This window comes from Chrysemys picta, chromosome 3 (assembly GCF_011386835.1).
Source record: "Chrysemys picta bellii isolate R12L10 chromosome 3, ASM1138683v2, whole genome shotgun sequence".
NCBI classification, from domain to species: domain Eukaryota; kingdom Metazoa; phylum Chordata; order Testudines; family Emydidae; genus Chrysemys; species Chrysemys picta.
In genome coordinates, this window is record NC_088793.1 from 59587576 (window position 1) to 59605642 (window position 18067).

General features: G+C 41.2%; 1 protein-coding gene across 1 annotated transcript in view; it reads left to right on the plus strand.

Annotated features, from left to right (window-relative positions):
* KCNQ5 (potassium voltage-gated channel subfamily Q member 5) overlaps positions 1 to 18067 on the plus strand; it is a 490758-nt gene that overhangs the window by 392478 nt on the left and 80213 nt on the right. The window lies entirely within an intron of this gene.

Here is an 18067-nt window from a genome sequence, read left to right on the forward strand (position 1 = left end):
GAGCTACTTCAGCAAAGCACTGTAAGGCACTCAGGGTTGCAGGACAGTGGTGACACAGCCCCCACTGGTCTGGACTGTACCCTGGTATGTCATACCCATCTCTAGTGATATAAGATGTTTCCAGTGCAGGGCAGCTCTGTCCATGCTTTCAGATGGTGTATTTCTCCAGTCCAGTAATGCTTTTCATGCATCTCGGTTAGTCCATTAGTAGTTTCCTTACAGCTGCTCCTACTTTATCACTACACTAGCTGTAGTACGATGAAAGTTATACAAGTTCAAATTCTGCTGATGTTTCAACTGTGCAAATTCCCAACTGGGAAACTTAAGTCCATTCTCCATAATCAGTTTCTTGGATGTCATGCTTGGCAAACCTTGCTTTGGAGCATTCAGTGATAGCAGCGGCTATCATGTGTTACAGGATCTATTTCTCATTAATCAAAGTAGTAATTACCATCACAGGATATTTTTGTCAGCCCACTATAAACAACTCTACATCTAGGTTGTTGCAAGGTCAGTTGGGGGTTTAATTTATTTATGAAATGATATGTTATGTGCCCATCACCATAGTATTTAGGCACATTACATAGATTAAATGCAACTAGACAGTAAATCTACTGCCCTCAATAAACAGCATAAATAGCCCCATTCCTGTACCCCCAGAACTATACATAGTCTAATTATGGTACATAGTTAAGTATATGCTTAACCAAAGAGATGTGCCTTGAATTACATTCTAAAGGTTGGCAAAATTGAGATCTGGAAGGATCCAGCTTCACAGTTCGGGGCCATCTGCTAAAAATGCCCTGTTACAAACTTCAAGCAAACACATTCAGAGCCAAACCCTGTTCACCTTACTCCAGAGAGTAGTCTAGTTATAGTCAACCAGATTACTCACTTGAGCAAGATGAACAGGATTTGTCCCTTAGTGACTGTTAGTGAAAGTGCCTCGGATGATCTCAGTTGGCACAGTGAGAGGCAGAGAAAGAGTGATGTTTTTTTAAGGTAAATAGGTCCCAAACCCTGTAGGGCTTTTTTCACAAATGTTTAGTGGCATCTCTTCATGTCTGGCAGTCCTGACAAAACAATTGTTTGGCGTGTGTGAAGCAGTTACCTACTTAGCAGGTAACAGGCCTACTGGCAGACTAAGGTACTGCTTACTGTGAGTAAGGATGACAAAGTCTGGTCGTCTATTTTTAGAAGCTACTTACCCACCATTCAAAGGAAATCTGCTTGGTTGATACACTCCAAGTCCTGGTTACATCTTTTTGGCATGAGCTGAGATCTCAGTAGTTTGGTGATCTGATTCTGCTCTGTGTATGTTCTTATAGCAGCCTCATCACTATCGTATCTCAGCACCTTCCAGTACTGCATTAAGTGACATGATTAACATCTGTCAAATGTGGTTCATTCTCCCGCTCTCATTCTCTCTCTAGGGAAAAAATTGTGTGTGCAGCATCATATTTTGTTTTGGTGTGGTTACTTTTAAGTCCACACTGCTGTGTGTTTATATTAGAGCAGGCAAGATTGAAGACGTGCACTTTAAGTGGAAGGTGGTGAGGTTTGTAGTGGTAGTTAGCTCCTGTGGAAGTTTGTTCCACTCTAGGATTGGCCTCCAAGAAAGCTCTGTTTCCTGCACAGATGAGCTTTACCCTTGTGGTAGAAAGTTCTATTGTGCCTGAGGAGTGGAGTTGTTGGGATTAGGACCAGGGCCAGAGTATTAGTTGATCTTTTACCTATGCTGGGCCCAGACCTTTGAGCACCTTAAAGGTATTCAATGGGAAGCAAATGGACAGAGCAGAGGACAGGTTTGCAATAGAAAGTCCATGATAAATGTCAGAGATCCTTTTCTGCATTGTCTATCCAAGTGATATTTTTAATTACTTTATTTGAAGGCCTTTGGGAGCTAATAGAAACTATTGAAGCTCGTTTTCAAAGCATTATGTACTGTGTCCACATGTGTGGTCTCATACCAGATGATATCAGTCAAACTTGGTACATGCAAAAACAAAACTAGACATTCTTTACACATTTGAGCATAGATTTTACTTTGCTAGAAAAAATGTCCTAAAGTCAAAAGCCACAGGCTGGCCATTTAGCAGTCTTAATCCATATTCACCCTGTAATTGAGTTGCAGATTCCTTTCCCATCATATTTTAGGGCTGGATGGTTGGTCACTAACCTTTGAAACTCTTTGAAAACATTTTGATGCTAGAATTCCCAGCAGCATCCCTGAGCCTTCAACACATCAAGAAGTTCATTGACCTTGCAGAGGAGGTGATAGGAATTGGACAGATAGTCGACAGCCCTGAGGAATACTGTACACTTTGTGCACTTTTAGACAGGGCATGTCCAAAATTGCTAAAATGTTTTTAGGGGCTGGCTCTAAACCTTCTGCTATTAGCGGTCTCCAGTATATGAAATTGCTAACAGAATTGGCCTCTGTTCCTCTCCCTCCCCCCGACCTTCCTTTATTCAATCTGAGATTTACATACTGTGCTCAATTGGGCTGTGTTATCGGATTACAATCTTGATCTCTTTTGAAATTCATAAGATATTTACCATACCCCAACCTAAATAGTCATTGACAGTAACATCTGCCCCTTACAGAACTTTTAGGATTTAATGTTTATGTTTTAGTCACTCATCTAGAGCAGGATTATGCCAAATATACACAGCCATCTATGTCAACTGAATGGAGTCCACAAAGTAGTAAAATAGCTCCTACATCAAAATAATTGTCAATCCCATTTTAGCTTCTTTAAAAAAAAAAAAGAATTGCTTCAAATATTGGTTGCTGTGCAAGTTTCCCCTCGATATGATAGCCAGTGAAATGCTTCAGGCGGAGAGTTGAATCATTTAAAACCTTCCCATATTGATCCACCACTGGTTCCTTTGCTGGATGTATATTATTGTATGCTTTTGCACCTGACTGTTATATTGCCCTAATTGTGCAATGCCCAACCTTTCACTAGATTCTGGTCGATGAAGGTGCACCTGCCTGGTGGCAGTTTATGTTAAAGTCCAATTTATGGCATTTCCCATTATGAGCATGCCAGTGTGCATTTATCTGCAAGGTGCCCATATGTGCCATTGTTAGTTTAGAGTTTCTGTACCTGAGTTTGTGCAGTCTGTCTAGAATGACATTAGAGTAATTGTTAAAACTTATTACATTGAAGACAGGACAATTGTCAGTCTGATATCTGGGTATATGAACTCTGTGTGGTGAGGCTTGCAGGTTTAGTTGTGCAAACGGCTTTTTCTCTTTGTTTGTCACAGCCCCAACCCAGTGGGTGATGGTATAGATAAACTCATTTGAAGAAATGTGATTGGTATATATTATAGGATCTTTCTATAACTACCTTGCAACTTTCTTGATTTTTATTTTTAGTGTCAGTAATCACATTAATCTCCTTTGGCACTGATGGTGGGCATTTGCCTCATTCATGTTGTTCCCCCCCCCTCCCCATAAATACATTTTTGCTGTTCTCTGCCTACAGATAGTTTTGTTCTTTTCAGTTTAACCTATGATGTTTGAAGCTATCTTGTGTGTATTGTATATCTTCCACTCTGTCTGATGCTTTTAGTTTTTGTAGCTATGATTATTATTATTATTTATTTTGTTTGTTTCCTGCTGTGGCTTCATCATAATTTGTCCCTAAGACTAGACTGTTTCTAATAAATTCATCTGTAAGCGAGGGGAGGTAGTGTAGGGTAGAGGGTATATCAGCATGAGGGTAGATGATGCAGTCGTGTTAGTACTGGTCTGTAATTGCTGTTTCATTTTGATCACGTGTTGTAATTTAAAAAAGATGCATTCTCATTTCTTTTAGATAGCATGTGTTTTTCAGAAGTGATTAAGATTTCTGTTATATCTTGCCAGCCTTAATTTGTTAATGGCAAGTTAAAATGCAGGCCTGGCCCATTGTTATGTTCAGTGTGGCCAGTCTGATTGCCAAATCTTGTTTTTAATCCAGACTTACAAGTACAGTACTTCATAATTGATCACAATGTCAGAAGAAGCTCCATTTTCCACAGATGTTTCCATTCATTTGCATTGCTGCAGAGAATGGAATGTTGCTCATCGCCATTGCTGAAGTAACTAAAACCCTGACCTTCAGAGTAATGCAATGGGAGTGTCAGGATCAGGCCCCAAATGGCTATCCACAAACCTATTTCTGACACCATAATAAGTGGAGTAAGGAGAAACATTCTGTAGCACAACAACAAATGTATTTATATCACACACTTAACAATATTAGATATTATTATATGCCAGTAAATGATGCTTTGTGTATTAACTTTCTATCTACAAATACTACTTATAAGGGATCAAATCTGGCCAGCTTGCAACAGTTCTGCCAGTTGGTACTTTTCCCTAGTGGCTATAGCTTGTGCTCCAGAATCTAAACTCCAATTTTTAAGAAAATATAACTTTTTAACCTTTATGATTGTGGCAATAACCCTAAAAATATAAAGCAAATGTAATAATGCAGGGATAACTATCTGATTTTGCAGGCAGGCTGAAGTAACAGGTCTAAGAAAGATGTTAGTGACCGTATTTGTTGCAAATGTATGTTAACTCTGAAGCCTAATTATAACCATTTAAATGTCTACATTTTTGTTTAAAGCATGAAAGAGACATGAGGAATGACTGTTTGCTATGGCCTTATTGGTCCCAGGATATTAGAGAGACAAGATGAGTGAGATGATATCTTTAACTGGACCAGCTTCTGGTGGTGAAAGAGACAAGCTTTTGAACTTACACAGAGCTCTTCTTTGGGTCTGGGAAACATACTCAGAGTGTCTCAGCTAAATACGAGATGGAACAGATTGTTTAGCATAATAATATATGGAGATATACCTATCTCATAGAGCTGGAAGGGACCCTAAAAGGTCATTGAGTCCAGCCCCCTGCCTTCACTAGCAGAACTAAGTACTTGTCCCAGATTCCTAAGTGGCCCCCTCAAGGATTGAACTCATAACCCTGGGTTTAGTAGGCCAATGCTCAAACCACTGAGCTATACCTCCCCCTGATATAAGTAGTTAACATATATTGTAAGAGACCATTCAAGGTGAAGTAAGCAGTTAACTCCTCTGAAGTCATAGGACAAAAGAGGGTTAGTGGGTTATAGATTGTTGTAATGAACTATAAATCCAGTGTCTTTACTAAGTCCATGATTTTTAGTGTCTAACAAAATTACAAATTTAAGCTCCCAGGCTTGTCTTTTAAAGGTGTTATGCAGGTTTCCTTTGAGGACAAGAAGTGAGAGGTCAGATATGGAGTGATTTTTTTGTGAAAAGTATTTGCCCAAATGTGATATGCTGGTTTTGTCTCTTACCATTTTCCTGTGTGAGTTCATTCAAGAGCATAGGGATTGTCTTGTTTCACCCTCCTAGTTATTATGTGGGCAGTTAGTGCATTGGACCACATGTTGAGACAGGCATGTGTAGGACCCATGGATCTTGAAAGGTGTGTTGTGGGGGGTATTGATCATGGTAGCAGTGGAGATATGTCTGAAGGTTTTGCATCTTTTGTTATGGCAGGGTCCAGTGCTGCTTTGAGTTGGTATGTCCTGGTCTGTGGGGAGCTTGCTTCTGATCATGAACTTGGCAACATTGTTGTTTGAAGACCAGAAGAGGATGTTTAGGAAATATTTCTTTCAGGATGTAGTCACCATTGAGTATGTATTGTTACTGTGACGTCTCTGGTGCCAAGAATGGTGTTCTGAGGAAGGTTGTTAATATTGTAGAGTTTCTGGAGGAAGTCGGTTGTGTCATATTTCAAAGATCTGCATAACCTGTGTGACTGATATCTCATTGTGGGGTCAACTGTGTGAGGCTTGGCAGAGTATCACCACTTATTTTTCCCATCTGACCTCGACTTGCATTTCAAAACATTCTCCTAACATTCAGACTTTACAGTGCATCCAGAGCAGGGCTTTGTAACCTGTGTGGTATGACAGGCAGGTGGATGCAAGAGAGACCCCACTGGGTCACACTCCGCTAATAGAGAAACAAAATGCAGCAAAATCCTGAGGTTGCTAAAACCAAATGGGACTCAGGGTTAGGGAAGGAAGTAAATGATCTTTTCTCTTCATCCTCCTCCTGCTACTGTTGCTCTCTCTGCTTTTTCCCTGCCCCACCCATTTGAAGAGTGGCTTCTCTCCCCCACACTTCCCTCCAGCACAGTGCTCATTTATAAGGTAAGTGGTACTTCATGAGGCCCTGGAGCTGTCTTCACAGCTTCTTGAAGTGGTGCTGCCCCACAGCTGACAATTGTGTGACCAAGGAGAGGAAAACAATCCCCATCCCGCACTCCATACCAGTCCCCCAGTGCAGCTACAGCATCTTCACCAACAAGGAGTAAATTGGTCTCAAGTTGCAGTGGGGGAGGTTTAGGTTGGATACTAGGAAAAACTTTTTCACTGGGAGGGTGGTGAAGAACTGGAGTGGGTTACCTAGGGAGGTGGTGGAATCTCCTTCCTTAGAGGTTTTTAAGGTCAGCCTTGACAAAGCCCTGGCTGGGATGATTTAGTTGGGGATTGGTCCTGCTTTGAGCAGGGGGTTGGACTAGATGACCTCCTGAGGTCCCTTCCAAACCTGACATTCTATGATTCTATGAACTCTATTCAAGAACCACTACCTCATATCTAGTACACCCACCCATCTCCCAGCAACCCCATTCCCAGCCAGAACCCCCAGCATTCACTGGATCTTATCACCCACCCAACAGTATGACCAGTATCCACAGCCCCAACACCCCACACCCAGCACCCCCACAAAAAATAACCCACAGCTTCTTGCTGATACCCTAAACCCACAATCTTTTGTAGTCGTGGTGAGTGGATTAAGACAAAGAAATAGGTGGTTTGGGAGTCCTGGGTAAAGAATGGTTGGAACCTCCGATTGGGTCTCTCTCTGTACAGTATATATCTACAGTATATAATGACACCTGTGCCCCCAGACCTCCCCTCCCCTCAGAGACCTGCTCCCTCACACACCATCCCCTTCGTCCCTCTTCCCCAGAGCTACTGTCCCCCAAAGACCTGCTCCCTGATTCCCTTCCCATCTCTCCAGTCCCATTTATTGCAGTACTGACCAACTTCCATACCGAAGGCTGGTCATATTTTCCTACTCTTTTTTTTTTATGTCTTAATCAATTTGTAATCCAATAGATCTTGACATTTAATCTATTTATAATTTATGCCAGTGTAATATGAAGTTCACTCACTCCATTTAAAAAGGTTGAACAGACGACCCATGTAATTATAGGCATTTCATCCTGACTTTGATCCTGGGCAAAATAATGGAACAGCTGATACGGGACTCAATTAATAAAGAATTAAAGGAGGGCAATATAATAAATGCCAGTCAACATGGGGTTTTGGAAAATAGATCCTGTCAAACTAACTTGATATCATTTTTGGTAAGATTACAAGTTTGGTTGAGAAAGGTAATAGGGTTGATGTAATATACTTAGACTTCTTTACGGCATTTGACTTAGTACTGCACAACATTTTGATTGAAAAAACAGAATGATTCAAAATGAACACGGTACACATTAAATGGATTAAAAACTCATCGAAACTCCCCTCCACATCCCAATCGAGAAAGGCGTAAAGCAAGGAGATACTATTTCACCAAAACTATTTACTGCCTGCCTTGAAATGGTTATGAACAAGATCAATTGGAGGAGTGGTGTTAATATAAATGGAGAATGATTATCTCATCTCAGATTCGCGGACGGCATTGTACTAATTGCCGAAATCACCAACCAACTGCAGAGCATGCTACGAAGACTCGACAAGAAAAGCAGTCAGGTCGGTCTGAAAATGAACCGTTGCAAAACGAAATACATGCGATCAGACGTCTTACAAAAAGCCCGAATAACAGTAACAGGAGAAGAAATTGAAGAAGTGGGGCCAAGAAGTTAATATGCGCCCAGACATGAACGTAGAACTCTCGTGAAGGATTCGGGCAGGATGGTGTGCGTTTAATTCCATCAAGGACATCCTCAAAGGAAAAATCGACAAGACCACACGTACAAATATCTTCAATTCAACAGTGCTGCCAGCCATGCTGTATGGCAGTGAAACGTGGGCACTGATGAAGAGAGAAGAACAGCGGCTGTTGGTAGCTGAAAGGGCAATGGAATGAGCTATGTTGGGAATTTCCCTTCTGGATCGTATCCCAGATGAAACAATTAGAGAACGCGTATGTGAAAGATACTGTTGTGGAAAGCAGATATAATATGGGTGGGCCACATAGCACGGTTCACGGACAATAGGTGAACCGCAATCATTACTGAGTGGTACCCGGGCGAACAGAAAAGACCACCTGATCGGCCTCCAAGAAGGTGGGAAGATGACATTGTAAAATGTTTCAGACGAACGTGGAGAAGAAAGGCAAGAATGCGAGAAGAATGGCAGACGTGTTGTGATCGGCTCAGTCTTAACGACAGCTGAAGACTGATCGATCCAGGTGATCCAGGTGAAAAACTGGCTTACTGATAGGTCTCACTGTAACTGTAAATGGGGAATCATCATTGAGCAGGTGAGTTTCTAGTGGGGTATGTTGTGATAAATGGACCTAAAAATTTACCTTAAGCTCAACTGTGAAAAGTATGTGAAAATTCATAAGATGTCACAATAACCTTTGACTTTTTGCCTACCTACGAATTAACCATAAAAAACAGATTAGCGAAAGGAAACAAGAAATGTTAAAATAAAAGCCTTTCTTAATACTTTACATTTCAAATGCTTTAACTGTTTTTTTCCTTCTTTTCTATCTCTTTATTAAAAGATTGTAATCGTGTTTCTGCCATGGTAAAAAGCAGGCTGAGGTCTCTATATACCAAGCCCCGGACCTTGTTTAACACTAAGGTTGGACAATGACTGAGTTATGTTAACACCTTTGGCCCATATATTCCGTCTAAATTAATACAACAGTTCTTGGCCCTATAACATTTTTATCAGTGACCTCGAAGAAAACATAAAATCAAGTTTGCAAATGACAAAGACTGGGGGAGTGGCTAATATGAAGAGGACAGGTCACTGATGCAGAGTGATCACTTGGTAAACTGGGCTCAAGCAAGCAATATGCCTTTTAATATGGGCAATGGAAAGTAGTACTCTAGGCAAAAAGAATGTAGGCCATACAAATCGGGGACTCTATCCGGGGAAACAGATTTGGGATTCATGGTGGATAATCACCTGAACATGAGCTCCCAGTGTGACGTTGTGAACAAAAGGGCTAATATGATCCTTGGATGTATAAACAGGGGACTATCAAATAGGAGTAGGGAGGTTATATTACCTCTAATTGGCTCTAGTGTGAGTGCTACTGGAATACTCTGTCCAGCTCAAGAAGGAGGTTGATAAATTAGCAAGGTTTCAGAGAAGAGCCACAAGAGTGATTGACGGATTGGAAAACATGCCTTATAGGGAAGGAGTCAAGGAGCTCAATGTACTTAGCTTAACAAAGAGAAGGTTGGGGTAATTTAAGTACCAACATGGGGAATAAAAATTTGATAACGGGATCTTCAGTCTACCAGACAAAGGTATAACAAGATCCAATTGGTGGAAGTTGAAGCTAAAACCAAGTTAAACTGGAAATAAGGTGCACATTTTTAACAGTCAGGGTAATTAGCCACTGGAACAAAGGGTTGTGGTGGATTCTCCACCACTGGCAATTTTTTCATCAAGATTGGATGTTTTTCTAAAATATATGCTCTAGCTCAAACAGGAATTAATTCAGACTACATGATCACAGTGGTCCTTTTTTGCCTTAAAATGAATAAATCTCATTCTTAAAATGAACTCACATCTTACATCTTAAGTATCTCAGTGTCGTGTTTCTGATCATCAGGTACATTTCACTAAAGCTTAGTTTTGTTAAAGATTATTCCTATTAAAGTGAGGAGATGTCCCATTTCACCTGAGAGAGCCAATCTGATCATTAAATTTACACAATCCGAGAGTGTCATTAGTTTGATGTTATGTGATAAATTTTTAAAGCAATTCATGAAGATTTAACAGTGTGACTCTTATTAATTTCAATGGGAGTCGTGCAGCTAAATCACTGCACACAGCTATGAAAATTTACCCTTGCATGCCTCCATTTTTTAGTGTAAAAGCTCTGCTGTGACTCATTCTCCTAGTTAACAGTGTGTTTTGAAAAAGTAGATAATGTTGTGTGTGATGGGTGATGCTTTACAAGTAGATTATAAAGATAATTAGGTGTTAATCCTCTGAAGTATTAATGTATAAATCATTGATAAAGGCAGGTTACCATCTCCACTAGTGGACAATAATTCTAAATATTTAATATTTAAAACTGGGTGAAATATTCATAACAAAATATTTTTAAATGAAAATTGCCTGATTTCAAGTTATGGAATATCCACAAAATGCATGTAATTTTATTAAATTTTAAGTTGGCTGATCAAATTTTGTATTTTTCTTTCATGCAAAAATCATGTGACAAATTTTCATGTCACTTTTTTAGATTTCAAACTGGGTTAATTGCTTGTAACTGATAATAAAAGTCATGTGATATTAGTCTGGTTCCCTGATTGGTTGGGGCTGCATGGGTAGTTCACAGAAACCAGACTGGCTCACTTTTCTCAGAAGAGAGGTTGCTTTTTTGTGTTCTGTCTAAAACAACCATGAAAAGCAGACTTAGAGCACAGCATATTTGCACTGTGCTTTCACATGTAGTTCAGCTATGCACATCACAGTATTAACATTTCTTGTAAAGTTTTATTTTATTCCTCTTGAAATCATAACATATTGGTCATAAGATTCAAGAATGCTCTGGTAAACAGATTCTGGTGGGAAACAGGATGAAACTGCTGCAACACAACCTAGCACACACCTCCATACCACTTCTGAGTATGGAACCAGAGTGCATAAATTACACCTCTGCCTGAGCTCATGAGTGTCCATGTATATCCTGTATGTGTGAGAAAGAGAAACACTGTCTCTTCATCCTTGTCTTCTTTCCACTAGCCAGTTTCAAACACTTCTCATTTCTCAGGCACTTTTCCCCTGAGATTTAGGTAAACAGCTCTGACACCACCCACTAGAAGGCAGCAGATACAGTTAAGTGGCCTGCCAATACTGCACATTTACATTGCCCGTTACTTTTTCTCCTTGTCTAATAGATTAAATAATTCCCTTTAAAATGTAGATGAAAGTCTTTGAGAATTATCTTCTAGTCTACCCAATGCTACAAGGCAGTCATGGCTTGTTTCTTTGCTTCATTGCTTTGCTGCAGAAGACTTTTTATACACTTTACCAGATAGCAATGATACATAGGCTTCTTCAGTTTCTGTGTTAGAGACTCGTAGTCTATTCCAAAGATTTACTGTTGAAAGCCATAGATTCTGTCTGCTGTCTAAAAAGCCAGATTAAAGTGCTATTTAAAGCACAGTGGTTTGTTATGGTAGGTGTATATGAATTTGATCAGATTAAATGTTTAGAGACCAATTAGTGGAAAAGACTAGTAATGCATGAATCCCTGAAGAGCTTCTACTTGAATCTAATCTTACTTCGGAAAAAGCTTGCAAAAGTAAGGGCTGTCTTGAGTTGGCTATTAATAATGCAAAGATGCTTGCAATCAAGAATAAGGCCCTGCAGGTATAATCGCGCTCCATCTCCTGATGGTGTAATCATAGAATTGTAAATCTGGAAGGGACCTCGAGAGGTCATCTAATCCAGTCCCCTGCACCCATGGCAGGACTAAATTAGACCATCCCTGACAAGTGTTTGTCTAACCTGCTCTTAAAAATCTCTAAGGATGGAGATTCCACAACCTCCCTAGGAAATTTATTCCAATGCTTAACTACCCTGACAGTTAGGAATTTTTTCCTAATGTCCAACTTAAACCGCCCTTGCTGCAATTTAAGCCCGTTGCTTCTTGTCCTATCCTCGGAGGTTAATGAGAACAATTTTTCTCCCTCCTTCTTGTAAAAACCTTTTATTTACTTGAAAACTGTTAGCATGTCCCCCTTTCAGTCTTCTCTTCTCCAGACTAAACAATCCAATTTTTTTTTTCAATCTTCCCTCATAGGTCATGTTTTCTAGACCTTTAATCATTTTGTTGCTCTTCTCTGGACTTTATCCAATTTGTCCACATGTTTCCTGAAATGTGGCACCCAGAACTGGACACAATACTCCAGTTGAGGCCTAATCAGCGCAGAGTAGAGTAAAAGAATTACTTCTTATGTCTTGCTTACAAAACTCCTGCTAATATATCCCAGAATGATGTTTGCTTTTTTTGAAACAGTGTTACACTGTTGACTTATATTTAGCTTGTGATCTACTATGACTAAGGCTACGTTTTAATCACGGGTATTTTTAGTAAAAGTCATGGACAGGTCACGGGCAGTAAACGAAAAAAATCTTCTTCAAGTGTTTGCTCATGTCCATTCCATTCTAGGTGTATGTGCATCCATGTGCACAGTTGTTGGAGATTTATGCCTTAGCAGTATCGGTAGGGTTGGCTGCGATGCCCCCTTGAGTGCTGCGTTCATGCGTCGGTATATTAGGTGCCACCAATCCTATGCCCTCTTAGTTCCTTCTTACCGCCCATGATGGTTGTTTGGAGCGCCTTGTCTTGCAGATTGCAAGAGCATTACCGGTTCTTTATAGCCTTTTTTTCTCTTATCTGTATATAGTTTGTAGGTAGATAGTTAGCCTTTAGAAGAGTTAGGTTAGTGTACTTACAGTCCTGGCTGGGACTCCGTCCCTGAGGAGGCCCTGCCCCGTTCACCTGGCTTCAAGGCATGCTCGACATGCAGCAGGCTGATGCCTATCAGTGATCCCCATAACAGCTGCCTGAAGTGTTTGGGGGAATCCCATAGGAAACATAAGTGTCAGATCTGTAAAAACTTTCGACCTCAAACACAGAAGGAGCAGGATATCTGCTTGAGGGCCCTCCTCATGGAGGCTGCGTTTCGCCCCGCGTCAGAGCCCTCCACTGTGGACCCCATGCCAAGTACTTGGGCTTCAGTGTGGAGCCAACCGCCAGCACTGTGCTGTGCCCAGCACCGTTCCCCTTCACCGGTGCCAAAGAAGCAGCAAAAGAAGAGGCGCCCCTTGGCACCGAAAGACAAGGGGGCTTTGGGCAAAGGACCTACTTCAGGCCATGCACCCACTTCGGGGTTTTACGGGGGTAAAACTGAGGTCAGACCCCAAGCATGGCCAAGGATCCTCCTCCAACTTCAGGAAGTGGCAGGGGACCCTGGCCTCTTCTAGGACCATCAATGCCCAAAGCATCCCCGGCAGCTAAAGACCAAGTTAGCCAACAGGAGCTGCACTAGCTGGCAGACTCGGCTAAGACCCTGCTACCTAAGGGCAAGCTGATTGTTGTGCAGCCTCATAGGGTGGCGGAACACCCCCAGTCACTGGATCGCAGGCGCAGATCTCCATCTCCGTGACCTCGGACCCTGGCACCATACCCTAGCTCTCCAGCTAAAAGACCCAGGTCCTCAATGCACTCCCTGCCTACTAGGCATGGGACTCTGGAGTCAAGGCGCTATTCTCCATACCATTGATACTGGCAACCTTCCAGCCTCAGGTCACCGAGGCCCCGGTCACCCTCACCCAGGCGGTCTCCTAGATGTCGGTCTGCCCAGGAGGGACCGTTCATCGTCACGGCACCGGTCCTGGTCCCCCCGGTACCGTTCCTCTGGCAGGCATAGTTACTCACCCTTGCCTCGCCAGTCGCCGACCGGAGTCAGCCAGCAGACTCAGGCCTCGACGGTCTGAATTGGACTGGTAGTTCAGCCCTTCGCCTTGAAAGCGGGATTCATCACCAGTGCGGGAGCCGGTACGGCTCCTGCTATGGCTGCTTCGCAGCAGAGGCAGTGGCCCTTCCAGTGACCGTATTGGAACCCATGGGGTGTGCCAATGATGCTGGTCCCATATTCCCACCAGCTCTACCTGGTCACTTCAGACAAACCGGCCACAGCACCAGAGTGAAGCGCGGGGACGAATCCAATGTAGGGGCAGACCCACCCCTGGACAAGGAAAGGGAACACGCTCCCCCATAGGAGGTGCAGTCGTCATCATCGTCCCCGGACAAGACAGTGGCCAGGCCATCCCACACAAGCAGTACCCCAGATGACATTAAGGAGCACTGGGCCCTCCTTAAAAGGGTGGCTGCAAACTTGTGTGACATTATACTCCATATTCTTTATGAAATATGCTTGTGGTAGGAATATGACATAACTAAGATATGCTTTATGCATGATAACTCTTGTAAGGCATCATTGGAAAGGTTATGATTTACTGAATATGATTATACTATTTGTATGCATGTATCATTTCTGTATCTGAAATTAGGAATATTAACTATGTAGCTATATTTCAATTATGTTATTTTGGGTGATGCCCCTGCTAACACTTCAGGTACAACAATGGAAAAGCCAGACAGGGCGGATGGGCCATCAGCGTTGACAATGAACTGTAAAAGAGCTTAGTCTTCCTGTGAACATGTGGGTCAGCCTGTGAAGAATGGCTACAGGGGCCCTACAGAGGCAGGTGACCATGTCACCTGATACTGGAACCCATCTTGAATTCTGTACTTTTCCATGAGAAGCTGCGGGGTCAAACTAGGAAACAAAGGACTCCCACCTTATGCAAATCCTATTTAAGGGTGGGGAGTGAGGTAATCCAGGTCGTAAATTCTGCCAAAAATAAGTTTCTGTACTCAGTGATGAGCTAGTTCTCCAAACAGACCAGACTTGGCTACTTAAAAGTAATTGCCAGGCTAGAACGAACAAGTCAGTGTTTTCAGTGAATCATTCTTACTTTTTAAAATAACTTACGGATCATAGTATTATCTATTCCGATGATTCCAGATACATGGAGGATGAGGAAAGGAAAGGAAGAAGAGAACTCAAGATAGAACTTGTATTATTTGGTCTTTTCACAGGAGTTTCTGAAGACCAGCTTTGCACAGTTTAGGAGCATGAAAGGCCAAATTTCTGTGCAAATATCACTTTTATTTGCTTCCAAGTAACTGCAGTCAGTAACTAAAGTAGTAATTTGCCACCCTGGTAGAGGAGAAACTCAAGACAACAGGATAAGTAAGATTAAAGAATGAAAATCTTCAGTGCCCAATCATTGTTACACATTTGCGCATGCCATCTTTTTTCTGTAATCCACTACCTCATAGCACCATCGTTCTGTTTTTCAATAGTAATAAACCTGCTCAGGTATGAATATTTACTTTCCTCTCTAATGATTATCTTGATGTCTAAGCCATTTTGCTTTCTTATTTCTGAAAATACCATGTTATTTTGCACCTTGAACGGGACTGTAAAAGTAAGTTAAACCAATGATTCTTTGAATGACAATTAATATGGTTCCCATTCAGAGGGCATTATATACTTGAGAACTCAGAGACCTTTTGGCTAGAGTGATGGCAACATCTGTGAATATCAAACAGCACCATGTATCCAAAGAATTTCCTGAAGGGAACCTGCCAATTACTTTTACTACGAGGTGATGATTAATCATAACCTGTCTGGCATCTGAGCAGAGAGATCAGGTTTCTTAAGCCGGGAGAAATGCTGTATGCAAACACTGCTGAAAACAAGTTTTGCCAGGACTCTAGAGCCTAAGTACTGTTCAGATATTTTTAGTCAATGCAAAATCAGAGTATTTGCGTGTGCTTGGTTTTTATTTTGCAAAATTGTGCCTGATCCTGCCAGGTAGCTGAGCACTTTCTGGGAGGGCTGAGCCCCCTTCACTCTCAGATTGGACAGTCATGCTAAAATAATATCATCTGACAGATGACATTGAACTAGGTAGTTATGACACACTAATATTTGAGAATATCATATTTCACTGGGCGGTGCTAGAGGATCTTGAATGACTATGTCGCTCATAATTAATTTGTAAGACTCCAATTTGAGCCAGATTCTGTCACTGTAATTCATATTGAGGAGCACTGTATTCCACGAATAGTTCTACTAATTCCAATGGGACTACTTACAGAGTAAGGTACTGTGAAACACCTGGCATTGGCCACTGTCAGAAAACAGGATACCTTTGGTCTGACCCAGTATGGCTGTTCTTATGTTCATCATAAGGGTATCAGACTGTGGCCTTTAATTAAAGAACCAAGATTTTTTTTCAGTCCTGTAAATTAGTGAGGTTTAGGATAGTTTTAAAGATTCAAAATATTGAAAAAACTTCCATCATTTGAGCTTAAAAAACCATTTAATGTTACCAGGAACTCCTGCCTAATATTGGACCAGGTTCCTTACTATCCTTACTGTATGAGACATCTCATTGATTTAAGATGAGTGGGACTATTCACAGAAGAAGGTAATGCCCAGTGTTGTAAAAGCATCAGAATCTGCCTCTCTTTAAATCATTGCAATATATTATAGTGATTGGTTTTACTCTTCCCCATTTTAAACTAATGTTTCTGCCAGTGAAGGGGCCCTTATTTGAAGTCGAAAGCATTTTCATGTACAGCCATGGTTTGATGTTTCCCATTTTCTGACTTCCCAAGAAATGCTCAAGGAATAATGAGACCATTGTGCTGTCTACTGAGAAGTTATGACGTTTTTAAACTGTTTTGAAGCCCTCTTTTTTAGCTAGCCAAAAGAAGCAGAGAGCAAAATGCAGCTGGAATTCAGTGACTTACAAGGTTGTGTCAAAAGGCTTCTATTTGTGCAAGCATTTTTAAAGTATCTATGTGAACAGACCTCTTCTGTTAGAAATCTGAACACCCTAAAACACATGCTTAGAGACTCAAACTTCATTTTGATATACTGGTAGCTTGACCACCTCAGCAGTAAAACAGGCATATCTTATAGTCATTAAGCCAGTTCCTATTATAGTGTAAATTAGTTATTTTACCCCAGCTTAGGTTCTAGCTCATTAAATATATTTTAAGTGTTGTGATCATGTACAGTGCTCTGTTAAATATGTATTTAAAAAAACATTGTGCATTTGTCTAATAAAAATCCTAAATACATGTATATGCAAATTAAGTGAAGCCCTCAGTCCCCTGCCAACTTGTCTTCGGGGCCATTGGTCTCCAAAAGATTGTGCATCTATCATAAACAAATTGGAGGGAGTTCCAAGAAAAGCAGCAAAGATGAAGAGGGATTGACATGTGAGGAAAGATTAGAAAAACTAAAGACCAGATTCTGCCCCAAATTAAACCCCCCTGCAATCCTGTGGACTTTGGAGATGTGGGAGTAGTTTTAAGTAAAGGTAGACTGTAGCCAAATTATTATATTTATTTAGGTCCAATGCACTGTGAAGGAAAGTATATAACTATCCTTACAGAGCTGAATGATGAATTGTATAAAATGTTAAAGTAAGAGGAATTGCTTAGCATGCTACAGGGCACGTGCAGACATGCCAGTACAGCAAATAGGCCCCCGGGTATCCATGTCTACTTGGCTCTCCTGATTGCTCATGGAGTCCCATAGCTTCTCCACAGAATCATGATCCAAAACTATGTAGTGTTTTTCTTGGTGTGTATCTTTCAGTTTTTCAGAGATTGAATTGTTGGTTCTATTGTTTGTTTGTTTGTTTTTCTGGAAGAGAGATGACCAGAGTAAAAGAAAAGCCTTCCCTTTGCCTTGTTTTTAGGCCCACATCTGATAAAAACAAAGAGTGCTGAGCTTTGCCTGATCCAAAAGTTCCTTCCTGTTTTCCATTTACCAGCATTGTGTCCCCGTGTCTCTCATCCATTAACGGCACAGATATAGGGTAAAAAATTTTAAAAGTGTCTAAGTGACATAGGAGCCTAAGTCCAATTTTCAGAAGTGAATTTAGGCACTTAGGCCCAGATTTGTAAAGGCATGTAGGCACCTAATTCCCATAGAAATCAATGGGCGTTAGGTGCCTAAATACCTTTAAAATCTAGGCTTTAGGATCCAATGTTTCATTGAAAACCTTAAGTGTTCCTAAACCCTAGTCATAAATCCTAAGCCTTAGGATTTAGGCTTTTTAAATACTTAGGTAAAATTTTCAGTAGTGCCTATGTTTTTTCACCTTCTAGGCACTGGCTTTTTAAAGGTTATCCATTTGGG